Source organism: Pinus tabuliformis, chromosome 7, assembly GCF_031772625.1.
Source record: "Pinus tabuliformis cultivar Carrire ecotype Pingquan chromosome 7, CPIR1, whole genome shotgun sequence".
NCBI classification, from domain to species: Eukaryota; Viridiplantae; Streptophyta; class Pinopsida; order Pinales; family Pinaceae; genus Pinus; species Pinus tabuliformis.
In genome coordinates, this window is record NC_142293.1 from 1,629,157,190 (window position 1) to 1,629,171,420 (window position 14,231).

At 39.5% G+C, this 14,231-nt stretch overlaps 1 protein-coding gene across 9 annotated transcripts in view; it reads left to right on the forward strand.

Annotated features, from left to right (window-relative positions):
* Nucleotides 1-5,472: 5,472 nt before the first annotated feature.
* Nucleotides 5,473-14,231, forward strand: part of LOC149254501 (DNA mismatch repair protein PMS1-like) — a 422,021-nt gene continuing 413,262 nt past the window's right edge. For 4 of the 9 annotated variants that reach the window (XM_089460178.1, XM_089460176.1, XM_089460182.1 and 1 more), the window contains exon 1: nucleotides 5,474-5,756. The gene's annotated coding sequence lies outside the window, so the exon portion shown is untranslated. Of the gene's footprint in view, nucleotides 5,818-14,231 lie in introns of all 9 variants that reach the window. The other 5 variants (XM_089460177.1, XM_089460175.1, XM_089460180.1 and 2 more) reach the window with 3 other exon arrangements.

Consider the following 14,231-nt stretch of genomic DNA (forward strand, 5'->3'; position numbering starts at 1 on the left):
AAAAGAAACTCTTGAAAGGCTCACACTTCTTATATGAATATCTAACTAACAAACAACAAGAGGAGAGAAGAGAAGAAGTGGAGAAAACTAGAGCAGCAAGAAATGAAGGGAAAAGAGCATGGTTGTACAATGGTAAAGCAGTTATTGCAATGTTTGGGCCCCATGACAAAGCAAGGAAACAATTTGGCAGTAAAGAAAAAATAATTAATTCTATAAGAGGGAGGAAAACAATAGGATCAACATGGATGAAAAGGGGTGAAGACTCAAATTTGAGTCTTGTGTGCCAAGTCGCGTAGCAATCAAATCCTACCCAGGTCTACCTAAGTATAGTTTGTTGGAACTGTAGAGGTTACTCTTGGAGAAGAGGAATTGGGATAGGGCCTGTTGCAAAAGGTAGAGACATAATTTGTCTCGCAAAAACTCATGAACATGATGGTTGTAAAACTCCTATGTTTGATGGTTATTTGAAATTAGTAGTTTGGAACGAGGTAGCATAAAATGGAAAAGGGTATGGAGGAATACTGGTTTTAGTGAAAGAAAGAGAAGGTCGTCACATACAGTTTATGAAAGAAGATATAAATAAACAATATTTATGGTTCAAAATAACAGAGAATGAGTACCACATAAGAATTGCAGCATACTATTTTGCACCTCAAGTCTCCAAAACTTACAAAAATAAGGGGCTAGATAGCAAAGACCCATATGCAGCTTTAAAGAAAGATATTGTTGTATATTCTCAGCAGGGATAAATTATTTTAGTGGGAGATTTCAATGCTAGAACAACAAATCAATAAGCGAGTATTTTTTGTTGCAATTAGGATCACAATCCTATTTGGCTCATTGAAGAGGAGAATCCCTACTGGTTGAGATGTTCAGAAGATGATAAAGTTAGCAATCATTTTGGAGAGGAGTTGCTAATGTTTTTTTTTTTTTTTTTGAATAAGGCTACTTCTATATTAATACAAAAATATTTTACACCGAGGCCATGACCTCGTAGAGCTAGCCCAAAATTGCGGCATGATTACAAGCAAAGCAAATCTGTGTGCCAAAATCCAGTAGAGTATTGCCCTCAAGAACTGTAGAGAGCCTGTTCATGAGTAAAGCAAAAATACAGAAAGCCCCATAGTTGTACTTGGAATTGAGAATTGAACCTGAGCTATACGACAACCAAAACTTGGAATTGGGAATTAAACCGGAGCTATACGACAACCCAGACAGTGAAACTAGACTTGGTAGCTGTGACCAGCTACACGACAACCCATAGCTGAAAACAGAGGTAACTGTGACTGCGACCAAAATTGGAAACTGAAGGTTGGCAGAATGCCCCTTGCGTATGAAAAACTGGCAGTATGAGCTAATGCATTTGTCAACATAATTAGGACAGTGATGAGTGAACCTTCTCGAGCTGGCAGAAATCCAATAGAACCAAAAGGAACCAACCTGCTTAAGCATCAGGAGAGGGATCAGGCGGCTCCTCGGTGATGCGGCATCCATATTTGTAATCATCGTCGTCATCAGAGGAGCCCGCTGGATTCTTCATGCTTTGAGAAGCCTTGCCTTTACCAGAGCCTGAAGCTTTGCTCTGATCGAGGTTTGCCTGGATGGGGCCTGGTTTGTCTTCCACCGGCCTGTCCGAAGTCGCTCTGAGGGAGCCAGCCCCTTGACTTGAATTGAGCTCGCTAAGCTCAATGGTGACCATGGCCATGAAGGTAGAAGAGCCATGACTGCAGGGGAAACGTAACCGAGCGGCATTGGTCATGGAATGGAAGGAGCTCGGTGCTGGTATCTGTAAACCTCTGCCCCTACCCCGTCCGCTCCGAGTAGCAGGGTACCTATCTGAGCGAAGGTCCGGGCAGGAGGTTGAAGAGTCTGTCGTAGAGGAGGCGGCCTGGCGCCCAATTTGCCCGCGAGAGCTGCCCCTTCTGCAACTCATCCGCTGTCGCAGTTTCGGCATAGCTGGAGGGGCGGGATGATCCTGGCTTCTTGGAAGACGAAGGAAGCAGTGAAGGGAAAAAACTAACTTGGCTTCAGTGCTCAGGGCAGCAAGCGGGTGGCGAGCATAAGAGCAGGGGAAACAGAGGATGGCTTGAGGGCAAAGCCAGAAGCTCCTCCAGCGAGCCAAAGCCTGGTTTGCTCCTGAGAGAGGTCGAAAACAAGCCGCTGCAATTGCAATGGAGGAGGAGCCAGAGCGGAGAGGATAAACGCGATTATGGCGGGTTGATAGCGCCATGATCAAGAAATTAACCGGCGTAAATGGATGTACTGGCGTCATTAAAGTCTCATTAAGTTGGAGCAGAGGAGGAGTTATGACCAGAGCCGCGAGAGGATGTGTGGGGTGCAGATCAACCACGCGCCCATCCAAACCACTGGCCACGTGCCTATGTTACCGTCAGACACTCGGATCCGGGAGAGGAGTTGCTAATGTTGTGTGGTGCTTTCAACTTAATTATCTGCAATGGTCTAGACAAATGGAAAAGGTTGGGGAAGTTCACTTGCAACACATACAATGGGGCAAGTGTTGTTGACTACATTATTTGTTCACAAAGCTTGATAGAGAGGATAGATGAAGTTAAGATTGGAGAGCATATGTGGGACTTAAAATCAGACCATAACCCAATTTATATAAATCTATCTTGGTTAGAAGAAAGTCAACATAGGAGGAAAACCCAATGTTCTCGACAATCGATATCAAGGGGCAAAATTCTTCTAACACAAGAAAATTGCACTATCTTCCAAACAATGTTGGAGAGATCAATTCAGAAAGGGAAGAGTGGCTCCCAAAGCCTCAATAGTCATGAGTTAACAAATATAATTCAGAGTGCACTTGAGAAGTGCAAAAGAGCAAAAAATAGGAAATTTGAATCAAATTTTTTCCCTGTAAATGCTTGGTTTGATGAGGAATGCAAAATGGCAAGGAAAACCTTGAAAAAGGCAGGCAAGGAGAAGATGAATGTAAATTTATAAAAGCATATTTTAAAACATAAAAAATATGAATTCATGCAAACAAGGCGAGAAGAGTTAATATATCTAGGCAAGAATCACCCTAAGCGTTTTTGGCAAAAACTTCATCCAAGGAAGAAGAAAATTGAAAATAATATTACAGCCAATCAATGGTTTGACTATGCAAGACAACTCTATGAGAAAGAATCAGAGGAGGAGCCCCCTCCCAGGATCAATACAACCACAAATCTTTTCACATTACTGGAAGTAGATACATGAATTAAGAAGTTGAAAATAGGAAAGGCAAAGGACTTGGTTGATCTTCAAGCAGAATATCTAAAGTGGGGAATGAACATCCTTGCACCGCACATCATGGAAATATTCAACAACGTCATTCAGAAAGGATTCCCAAGAGATTGGACAACTCGTCTAACAATACCCCTTTTTAAAAGTGGAGACATTAATAATCCTTCCAACTATAGAACCATTATGATCAATCCTTTGTTTGCAAAGCTCTTGGATAGCATGGTGGAAAATAGAATTAGTAAGTGGGTAGAAGTTAAAGAAAAGAGGGCAAAAGGGCAAGCAGGGTTTAGGCCGAAACATTCTATAGTAGATCATGGTATCATGTTGAGATGCCTTATTGAAAAGGTTTGGGAGGGAAAAGAAGAAGTATTTTGTTGCTCTGTTGACTTCAAAAAGGCATTTGACAAAGTCCCTAGAGATAAGTTGTGGAGTAGAATGGAAGAACTTGAAATTCCTTTCTAGTATAGAGTTGTCATCCATAGGCTTTATGAAGAGGTGAAAGTCAAAATTAGAACTTCAACAGGCATTTCAGAGAGCTTTAGAAGTGACATCGGAGTCAAGCAAGGTTGCCTTTATCCCCTACTCTTTTTGGTTTATATATTGATAAATTGGAAGAGTGGCTAACTCTACAAGGTGGGGATGGTGTTTAGTTGGGGGAGTTTGTGATAAAGCTTATTTTATATGTTGATGACCTTGTATTGATTGCTAAATTGGCCCATGGATTGCAGATGCACCTTTATTCCCTTGATTCCCTCTATCTCCTACTCTTTTTGGCTTATATATTGATAAGCTGGAAGAGTGGATAAATTTGCAGGGTGGAGATGGTGTTTGGTTGGGGGAGTTCGTGAAAAAACTTTTTTTATATGCGGATGATCTTGTATTGATTTCTAAATCTGCCCATGGATTGCAAATGAACCTATATGCCCTTTAGCATTTTTGTAGAGAAGTGGGGATGCAAGTCAATACTAGCAAGACCAAAATAATGATTTTCTCTAATAAAAAGAAGCAGAGCCAACATACGTTCTTCTTTGACGACAACATTCTTGAAGAAGTAAATGAGTACAAGTACCTCGGGTTTGATTTCAACAACAAACTTAATTGGGAGGGCTACAAAAATAAGAGAATTTTAGGAGGGTGGAAAGCATTATATGCTCTTCAAAACGGATGTAGAGAGGCAATGTTATGGGATTGGAAAACAACTAAAACGATTTTTGGACTCCTAGTTTGTCCAGTGATGCTATATGGATGTGAATTGTGGGTTAGCATCACCCCCGTCTCAAAATGGAAACAAATTGAGAAAATCCAAAAAAACTTGATCACGAGCAAGTTCAAAATAAAAAATTCAGTATCTTATGAGATAATGTTGAGTGAAACAGGAGCAAATCCCATCAAAGCAATTGCTATGGTGCGGCTCATAAGATATCTAAAAAGAATTGAGTAAATGGGAGTAGGTAGATGGCCTAATGTTATCTGCAATGAAGGCATGAGTGAAAGAAAGAGAACATGGATGAAACAAAACTACATATCGATGCAAAAATGGAATATCTACCTCAATGCTTGTCCCACAAATAGCAAGGAGCTAAAGGATTTTGTTATGGAGAAGTTTCGTAAATGGGTATGGGGAAAAGAGTTGGGTAGAAAGAAGAAATATTACGTTGAGGAATTCAACCCTATGTGTGATCTACAACAAAAAGAGTTCATTGGAGCTAGCATTCGGTGGAAGACAAAGGTTCTTATGGCTTAATTAAAAACCAACTCGCATCAACTTCGATGTGAAACATGACGGTGGAAAAGGCCTAAAGAAGCTTGGGAAGAACGAGTGTGTACATTTTGCACGTCTCGGGCAATGGAATCGGAAAAAACATTTCATTTTGGAATGTGATGCATTCAAAGACATCGGAGAAAGTTATGGGAATGTGCTAGCATCGGTTTCTTGGCATTGTCTTTTCAGTGAGGGGATTGTTGAAAAGTTGGGTTAGCTCAGCATCAATTTGAACGAAAAAAAAATTGAACTACAAAAAACGAAAAACAAAAAACTAATAGTCCGATAAACTAATTTTAGTCTCGTAAACGTTAAAATATCATATCATATCATTTAATTTAATTTCATCAAAATGAATGGTAATGAATTTAAAACTTTGAAACTAAACTGTACGGAGGTATACTTGAGTTTTATTTGATAAATAAATAAGAAAAATAAGAATTATAGTGCGCAGAAAGGAAACCACCCGCCAAATAGCACACTGAGAAATCGTACCACTTGTTAGGTTTATTTTCACGAGCGCATTATATGATTCAAATGGGCAAATATCAATGTGGGGATCTGCCCTAAGTGGAAGATCATCCTAAAACCTTAATGCCGAGAAGTAAAAATTCTGTCAGGAAGATCCTTCGCAAACATTCAATCCTGTGGTGTCAAGCAAGAAATAACAGAGACGGCGCTTGGCATTCGAATTGCCATGGCAAAGGCAGACGAAGCTTTGATATTCGAACTGCCATAGCAGAGACAGGTACGACCTCAAATAACAGACATTCCGTTGATAGCAGCCTGGTTACAACATAGAAATAGAGGTATCAATTTCTCTTTTGTGGAAAGTATATTTGAAACAGAAAAATTCAAAATAATGGCATGAGGTACTGTTTTTGTCTATAAACAATTTTTAGAGATGAAAAGGTTAGTTTGCTCCTCTAGCACAGGAGTATGGAACATTGTCCACCCATGCCATTTGCCATTTTACTGTGATTTATTCAGAATCGGGATGAAATTAAAGAAATTAGATATATTTTCAAATCTGAGGCTATGCTCAGAGTTTATCATCAGTCTATGCGAGACCACATAAGGAGCGTACCGTTGGAGGCAGTGAAACAAAAATGTCTACCCTAAGAAAGAACTGATTGGATTCTTATTTTGAGTAGGTATTGATTTCCATGGAAGGGGAACCCAAAGAAACATTAACTAAAACATGTTTTGTTCTCCAAACAATTAGGAAATCCAGTAGTTCCGGAATTTGAGAAATTCAGGAACTTGGGATATCAGAAAATTTGGGAACTTGGGAATTCTACTCTTACTAGGGCTATGAAACTTTCATTTGAGTAGAAAGAAAGTTTACATACTATAGGGGCATTGGATACCCTGATATTATTCTCTGTTTATCAAAATCAGAGAGAGGCATTTAAAAAACTGTCTTAAAACCTTCAAAAAATATAAGCAAGCCTGGACCCAATATTACAAATGATAAAAAGAAAAACAAATATGTACAGGAAAGAACAATAACAGTCTTTACAAAGCATTCTGGCTTCTTAAATAAAGAACTCATCAGCATTCTTGAATTATGTCTGAGAAATAGAAAACAGAACCAGAGTTGAATGGGATGCAGGGGTCTTCTTGTGACTGACAATAGTACACTAACATGTTCTTCCAGTATCTCCCATATCCCTTCTACATTTAGAACTTGTTTTGATAAAGTGTCTGCTTCCATATTGTTCTCCCTCAAGATACGGGAGTAAGAAATGTCATTGAAGATATGTTCTGTCAGCTTGACTTGATCAAACAAAGGTCTCAAACCTAAATTTTTGTATGCCAGTCAATCCATTAACCCAGTCTATAACCAATTTGGTTTTATCTAGGATCTAAATTTTAGAGATGTCTTTCTCCATTGCCAGCTTCAGTAAAATTTCCAAAGCCTTCCACTCTACCACATTGTTTGTACCTAACCCAAAGCCTTCACTGCCACATCGTTTGTACCTAACCCAAGGCCTTCTTTGAATGCGATGTTATGAATTTCATTTATGTATATATCCCTTCCAGCCCCACAGTTGCCAGGAGTTCCTCGACAGGTTCCACCAAAAAAGGCCCATGGGTGAGATTTATCAATCTCCAGATTCCATACTTGTCTTTGGGTTTGTCTTGGCCTTACACCTGTTTCCATGATAGAGGAATTTGATTTGTTCTTGGACATGAAATGGAGGTATTTCCTTCTCAAATATGTTAGCATTTCTTGCTAACCAAATGGATCTTGGGGCATTTAGAGGCAGTGATCTATGTGCTTTGAGAGATCTTTCTTCGATTCGAGACCTCATACAATCTAGCAAGGATGCTCCTTGCCAAAATAACCCTATCCACCCATTAATGGAAGAATAAGCTTCCAAACCTCTTTTGAGAAAGTAAACTGTACCAGAAGATGGTCAATTGTTCCACTTCACACATACAAATAGTACACTTATTTGGTCCTTATTGGGCCCTTTTTCAAAAGGCCTCCGAGGTCAAGGATTTATTTAACAATGCTAACCACATGAATATTCTAGAATTCATTTGGGCTTTTACTTTTTAGACCCTCCACTGCCACCAGGTTGCTTCTGTTGCATCTACTTCTTACATGCATTGTATACCAGACTTGTTGTGAACTTACTTGAAGATGGGTTTTTGTTCCATGCCAAGGTGTTTTCTCGATTCTAAGTCTGACAAAGCCCCACTCCAACCTTACAAAGGCCTTTCCATTGCTTTGCATCTCAAGCTTCCAATCCCATAGCCTCTGCACTCAACCAACCTTACTGCCAAAGAGTGATCACTGTTAGGTCTACTACATTACCAGTATTATTAAGTGTTAACGTTTGTTAATAGCTCACATTAGCTATAAGGTAGTTACAAGGGTAACTTGTTACATGGCATATAAAAAGGGCCACACTAAAATAGTCGATGACTAATTTATTATTGAAATAATTCTTTCATATATTTCACATCTATTTCATATATCTCTTGTCTCTCTCGTTGAACAGGGCATTAGTAAGTTCTAATGACATTGCCAACCATTCAAACAATTCTTGTCACATCTTGAAGGCTATCTTCCACATATCCTTTGGCTTGTTTTCGATATGATGACAGCCATACTTCAGGTTTATATTATTGAAGTACTATGTTCCCTAAAGTTGATCTAACATGTTGTCTACATGTGACAATGGATATCGGTTCTTGATTGTAATTTTGTTCAAGAGTTGATAATCCTTGCACATTCTTTTGTGCCCTCCTTTGAAACCACAACAGGTGGACCCATAAGGTGTGATGAGATAAGTACAATGTGGCCCTTATATAACAACTCTCTAACTTGCCTTTCAATCTCCTCATTTTCAAACAATGAGGTCCTATGCTTTGCTTCATTTAGCGTAATAACTTGTTGTCGAAGGTCAATGGTGTGCTTGATTGTGCAATTTGGAGGCATTTTGCGTGGTTCTTGAAAACATTTAGAATAGCATTGCAACAAGTTGTTTAAATGTTTTTTGCTTTTTTGTCTTTTGTTGTTGTGTTGAATTGACACATAACAAGGCCTTAGTGTTTTGGTGCTGATTGGAGATTACCACACTCTCTTTCTTTGGTCGTAGAACTAACAAGACAAATTGTTCTTGGCTTTGATCAACCTTTTGGCTTCATCGATTGAAATGATGCTAACTATACTAGATCTTTCTATATTGTCACTGAGTAATCTTGGTCATCCTTGACAAGTTTGTGCTAGTTTAGGCATCATCGTTAGATTGTGTCTTGATCCCACATGTATTGGTTTCCAAAAATCACACCCCACATATGCAATGGAACGACATTGAATTCCACTTTGTCAGCGTAGTCTATTGAGATGGCAAAATCTACCTTTCATTTGTGCTAGATGCACAAATCCTTATTCTTGTTGAACCATCCCAAGAAGTAGGGTTCATGATGTGCAATTGTATGTGAATTATGCTTCTTCACTACTCCTAACAAAATTGGCCATACTTGTCGTCAATTCATTTAACAATTGATTCAACATATCTAAAAGGTTATCCTCTAACCATTATATATTATTTTGACTCTTCTTTCTCCGTCTCATTTGAAAATGCTTCTCCATCGTGAATATACATGGAATTAGCATAACATGGATGCATTCTAGATTATGTTGATGTGACATGTATTGGTTAAGTGACAGTCATTAGAGAGCCCCCTGAAAAAGGGAGAATGCAAGAACACTTTGAAAAAGCTTAGGATCAAGGCCATAGGTTGTGTGCATAAAAAACTAACAACCTTTTGACGAAAGTCAAATGATTGATGTGGCATGAATAGATTCTTGGATCTTCATTTAGAGAAGAACTCCTCTCTTAGGAAACAATGAAGGCCTTAATAAAATCTACCTACCCACAGGTCTTGTTCAGCTGGAGAGATGTTGGAATCTTCTCCATTGTTCGACCCCTCTCTTTCTAATGAAAGAGAGAGGTGGCAAGAGGCCTCGTTCATGAAGTTGATGCTACACTTTCAAGATGCATGTGAGGTTTGTTGAATGGTGTTGTCATTGATGCCAATGTTAATGATTGAATGCTATTAATATTTGTTGTCAATTGAAAGCTCCATTGGTCAAAGCTCCTGGAAAACCCTGGAAGCCCTTGAAGCTCCAAATAGCCCCGATCATATTGAAGATTTTTGAGGACAAAGATTAGTGAATTTTCCTTCGTGACCATTATCTGTTGATGCTCCTCGTCGAGCCGATTCTAGTGGTATATGTCACGCCTTGAGACTCCACATGGTTTGAGAGTTATGTTCAGTCAAAGATTGTAAACCCCATCAAGTGGGCAAAATCCCCAAGGGTTGCTCATGTGGTGCTTCAAATTGACTAAGGCAACCAAGCATAATGGACTAAGGCAACCAAGCAAAATGAGCCAAGGTATAAAACACTTATCAAGAAGATTATTGGAAACCTTAATCTGGCTAGGGTTTTGTGGCTCAAATGGTAAAATTCAAATATTGAATTTGTCCCCTCCAAGTCGGCCTTGATTTGGGCCCAAAATTCAAATTCCAAATCAAATGTTTTCCCTCATATGATTCATCTAGTCGGCTGCCCAAGTTTGTGTCCTCCAAAACTATATAAGGAGATTTATCTCCCCTCATCAAGTGCAATAAATTGAACTAGTATCTCTGAGATAGATGTGGTCCTGAGAAGTAGATGTGAATATGTTGGCAGTTAAACAATGTAAATCATAACGATCCAATTGATCTCGTGTTGGAAGATTACCCCTGCGGTCTGTTGTCTAAACTACCTATCCTTTGCGGAAGACCAAGCCATATTGTCAGTAGAAGGGCATTGTGACAGTAACAACATCATACTTGCAGACATGTTTTTTCTGTGCATGCATCTTGTTTTGGCTGTAAGATCTGGAAAGGATTCATGGCCTCCTTTCAAGAAAATGATTACATTATCAAGAGGAAGGCATGTTAACTGTTTTATGGGTTGAGCATTGTAACCCATTTTATCTTGTAAGAGGATCTTGTTGCTAGAACAAATTTGAACCATTTATTGCTGACTTCCATTCCGGATTCAAGGATACAAGCTTGCTTCTATTACCAAAACTTGAGCAAGAACAAGAACAATGAGGGTCTGCTTAGTGTACTGTCTAAAGTAGTCCGAAGTCTTGGAATTTAATGTACACTGGCACCTTGTCTTATTGGAGTTCAAAACTGTCATAAAGTAAGAAGAGACCGAGATCTTGAGACAATCCATTTATGAATTGATCTGAAACACACATTCTCTTACTCAATACTCGTTGGAAAATTTTAGAGGCAAAAACCTAATAATAAAAAGTTTTTATTTGCAGCAGTGGCCACCAAAAGTAATGACAAAGAGTTCATCGCTTAGAAAGAAAGAACCAAGATTCATGGCAATAATCTAAGTGGTTTCCAACCATATCAATTGAGAAAGAGGCACAACTTTTCGCATGGAGGCCTTGGAGCAAATCCAAGAATAAGGCGCAATTTTATTTGACTCGTTAGGAGTGGACTGTGTAGAGTTGAGGCTTCAAAGGGCTGTGAGTTGGTAGCTAGGTATTCTTCAAACTCCAGAGTCCAGAATATGAAATCGAGTGGAGGCCACTTAGCTGAAGCATAGCGTCACGAAGTATTTGATTGTGTAGACTTTTGGGAAGAAAAGAACAATCAATTTTGAGGCATGAGACGGATTAGTGAAGCCACGTCAAGCCACTACGTGTGTAGCCCCAATGTTGCTAATACATGGAATGCTGACAAGTGAAACATAACATTTGTCTTTGTTGGCATTATGATTCTGGTTTGGCTCTCTAGTACAGGTGTTGTACTTGATGGCAACTCAATCAAGTGGCAAAACTATGTTTCAGGCTCTCAAAATGATTGAAAATAAGAGGTTCGCAGGTGCATCATTCAAAAGGTGCGGACCCGCAGGTTCGCCGTCCAGGAAGTGCGGACATACCCGCAGGTTATCCGTTCATAAGGTGCGGTCCCCCAGTTCACTCACTCCAATGCAGAGAAGCGCGCTCACGTGGGGTTTCTTATGTTTGGCCCTTGGTATTTAGCCCGTCGTTCATGATCCTATGGTTTTGGCCCGTGGTATAGGATCTAAATTATTTGAACCCCTGTTTGGATCCCTTGTATTGGTTTTCGATGGTTTTGTCCCATGGTTTGAATAAGGGCTTGCCTATAAAAAGGAAAAGAGATCACTTGGCTAAACACTTGTGAAATTTGAATATCTTAAGATCTGAAATTTTGGGTGATTGGTTTTAAAAGCTAGATCTAAATCAAGGAGAAAACTTAAGGCGAATCTATTGATAAGTCGTGATCTCTCGGGCGCATGATCAGATCTGTGGATCTGATTGTCTGTGGCACATTGGAAGACTGTTAATTTGGCCCTAATCAGAGGTTCGCAGGCGATCCATGGCGTGAGTGCAGGGGTACGTAGCGTAGGAGAAGGCGCAGTGCGGGGGTACGCAGCGCAGCAAAAGGCGCAGTGCGAGGTATGCAGTGCAGAAGAAGGCACAGTGCGGAGGTTCGCAGGGAAACAGAAGAACAAGTTGCGGAGGTATGCTGTCAGACGGACAGTGCAGGTGCGGATCTGAGCAGAGGTACGCAGGGCAGCAGAACGAGTGGTGCGGAGATACGCAGAGCAGTAGACCGACCAGGTGCGGATCTGCGCAGTTTAGACACAGAAGAGTTGCAGGTATTCGCAGGCCACTATTGGTGAAGTTGCGGACCTATCTTGAAACATTTGTTGGCTGTCTTTTATCTATTGCTGCAGAGTTCTGGGTTTAGATTTCTGGTAGTACTTTTCTGCTTACAACATTTTGAGAAGTTGGGTGATTCATTGGTTGATTGTATAAGGAGATTGGGTGATTTGCATGTACTTGATGATCTTCTTGGATCCAGTTTGAAAATTAATGAAACGTGGTCCTTAAAGAAGTAAAAGAGCAAAGGGGGTTGTAGCTCCCTTCTAGGAGTGATTGGAAAACGAGAGAGAGTTGTAGCTCTCTGCAGGTTGCAGCCTGCGTATTGGTAAAGGACTGCACCAGTACAAAATCCTTGTAAAAGAAGTTTCCAATTGAAAGAAGATAGAGACATATTGCAGCAGGTGGTTTTCACCCACATTGGGTTTCCACCTTATATCTGGTGTTCTTTGGTGTGCCTATCTATTTTTCTTGTTCTTGTTCATTATTATATGGCACTGAAATACAAATTAATGATCAATATCTGAAGAATAAATTGAAGTATAAATCTGGAAGGTATATTGAAAAAAATTTGATAATACTGATTCACCCCCCCCCCTCTCAGTATTATTTCCAACAGTCTTCCCATATGGATATAAATCATTTGCTTAAAATAATGTGGAAATAAATCACTTATATGTAAAGCAGAGCAATTGGCATTTGGCAAGGTCGATAACAAAAGGTTAAAGTCAAGAGTAATTTCTATTTTTTTGATCAAAATTTGTCGAATGGTTAATAGTTAAGAAACGTCTTTCTGTAGAAATCACATAGAAATTTTTGGCCGACGCGTTTCGATGAATAGTGCCAAAAGCTGGTGATCTTTTGTAGAACCAATACCAATTTCCTGTCAAATTGTAAAATGTGCCCATAAACTGTGAATTTGTTGAACAATTAATTTTGTATATGGTTTTGTGGGTTGTTGGAACTCATATTGATCCAACTTAAATTATGGAAGAAATATAATAATCAGGGTTTTGTAGCAAACAAATGCAGTGACATGAAAAATCCTAATGTTCTGCTTTGATCAGATTCTTATTATAAGGCTTATGGGAAGAGTTTGACATTGCTAAGGCTTGTCATATTAATGAGCAGAAAGATTATGATGCTGTTGTTGAGGGTTTATCATTACAGTGGACTTGATCAGGTTTGATGCACATAATGAACAAAGCAAAGGCTCATGAAGCTGGGTTGATATCTTGAGCAGAAGCAGATTTATTATTGTATTACAGTTTGTTTTATGAAGCAGAGGTAGTGAGATGGTACATTGGCAACAGTGAAAGTACAAAGGTAGTATAGCTAATGATAGTACATCATTGCAAAGATGTTGAGCAATGAATTGACTAAGTTTGATGTTTGAAGCAGATTTGACTGATGCTAGGGTTTGATATGCAAATTGAGCTGAGGCAAATTGATTGACAATGATTATTCTTGTATTACAATTTCGTTGTATTGAGCACAGGTGGATCCAGTTTGAAAATTGTGAAACGCAGTCTGCCAGCTAATTAGGGTGCAGGGAGGTGCGAGGCAAGAGAGAGGAGTCTCCTTTAGGTTGGAGCTTGAGAATACTTCAGGGCGACAGGGTGGTGCTAGGGTAGGTTGGAGCCTACACATGGGGTTAGAGTGTCCGTCCAGTTGCAACTAGTAAACAGGGTGTTGGAGCATCCTTCAGGTCGGAGCCTATAAATTAGGACGTTAGAGTGTCCTCCCAGTTTCAGTTGGTAAACAAGGTGTTGAAGCGTCCTACAAGTTGAAGCCTATAAGCGAGGGGGTTGGAGCCTCCTTCAACTGGAGCTGAAAACTTGATGTAAATCTTTTGAAGACAAATATTAAGAAGCGTTTGGTGGTTTTTGTCTCGGAGGGGTTTCCACCTAAAAATCTATGTGTCTATTGTCTCTATTGTTATGCATTGTTGAATGGTGTTGATGAATGTTTATGTTTATTTTATGCTGATAATAATTAATGCT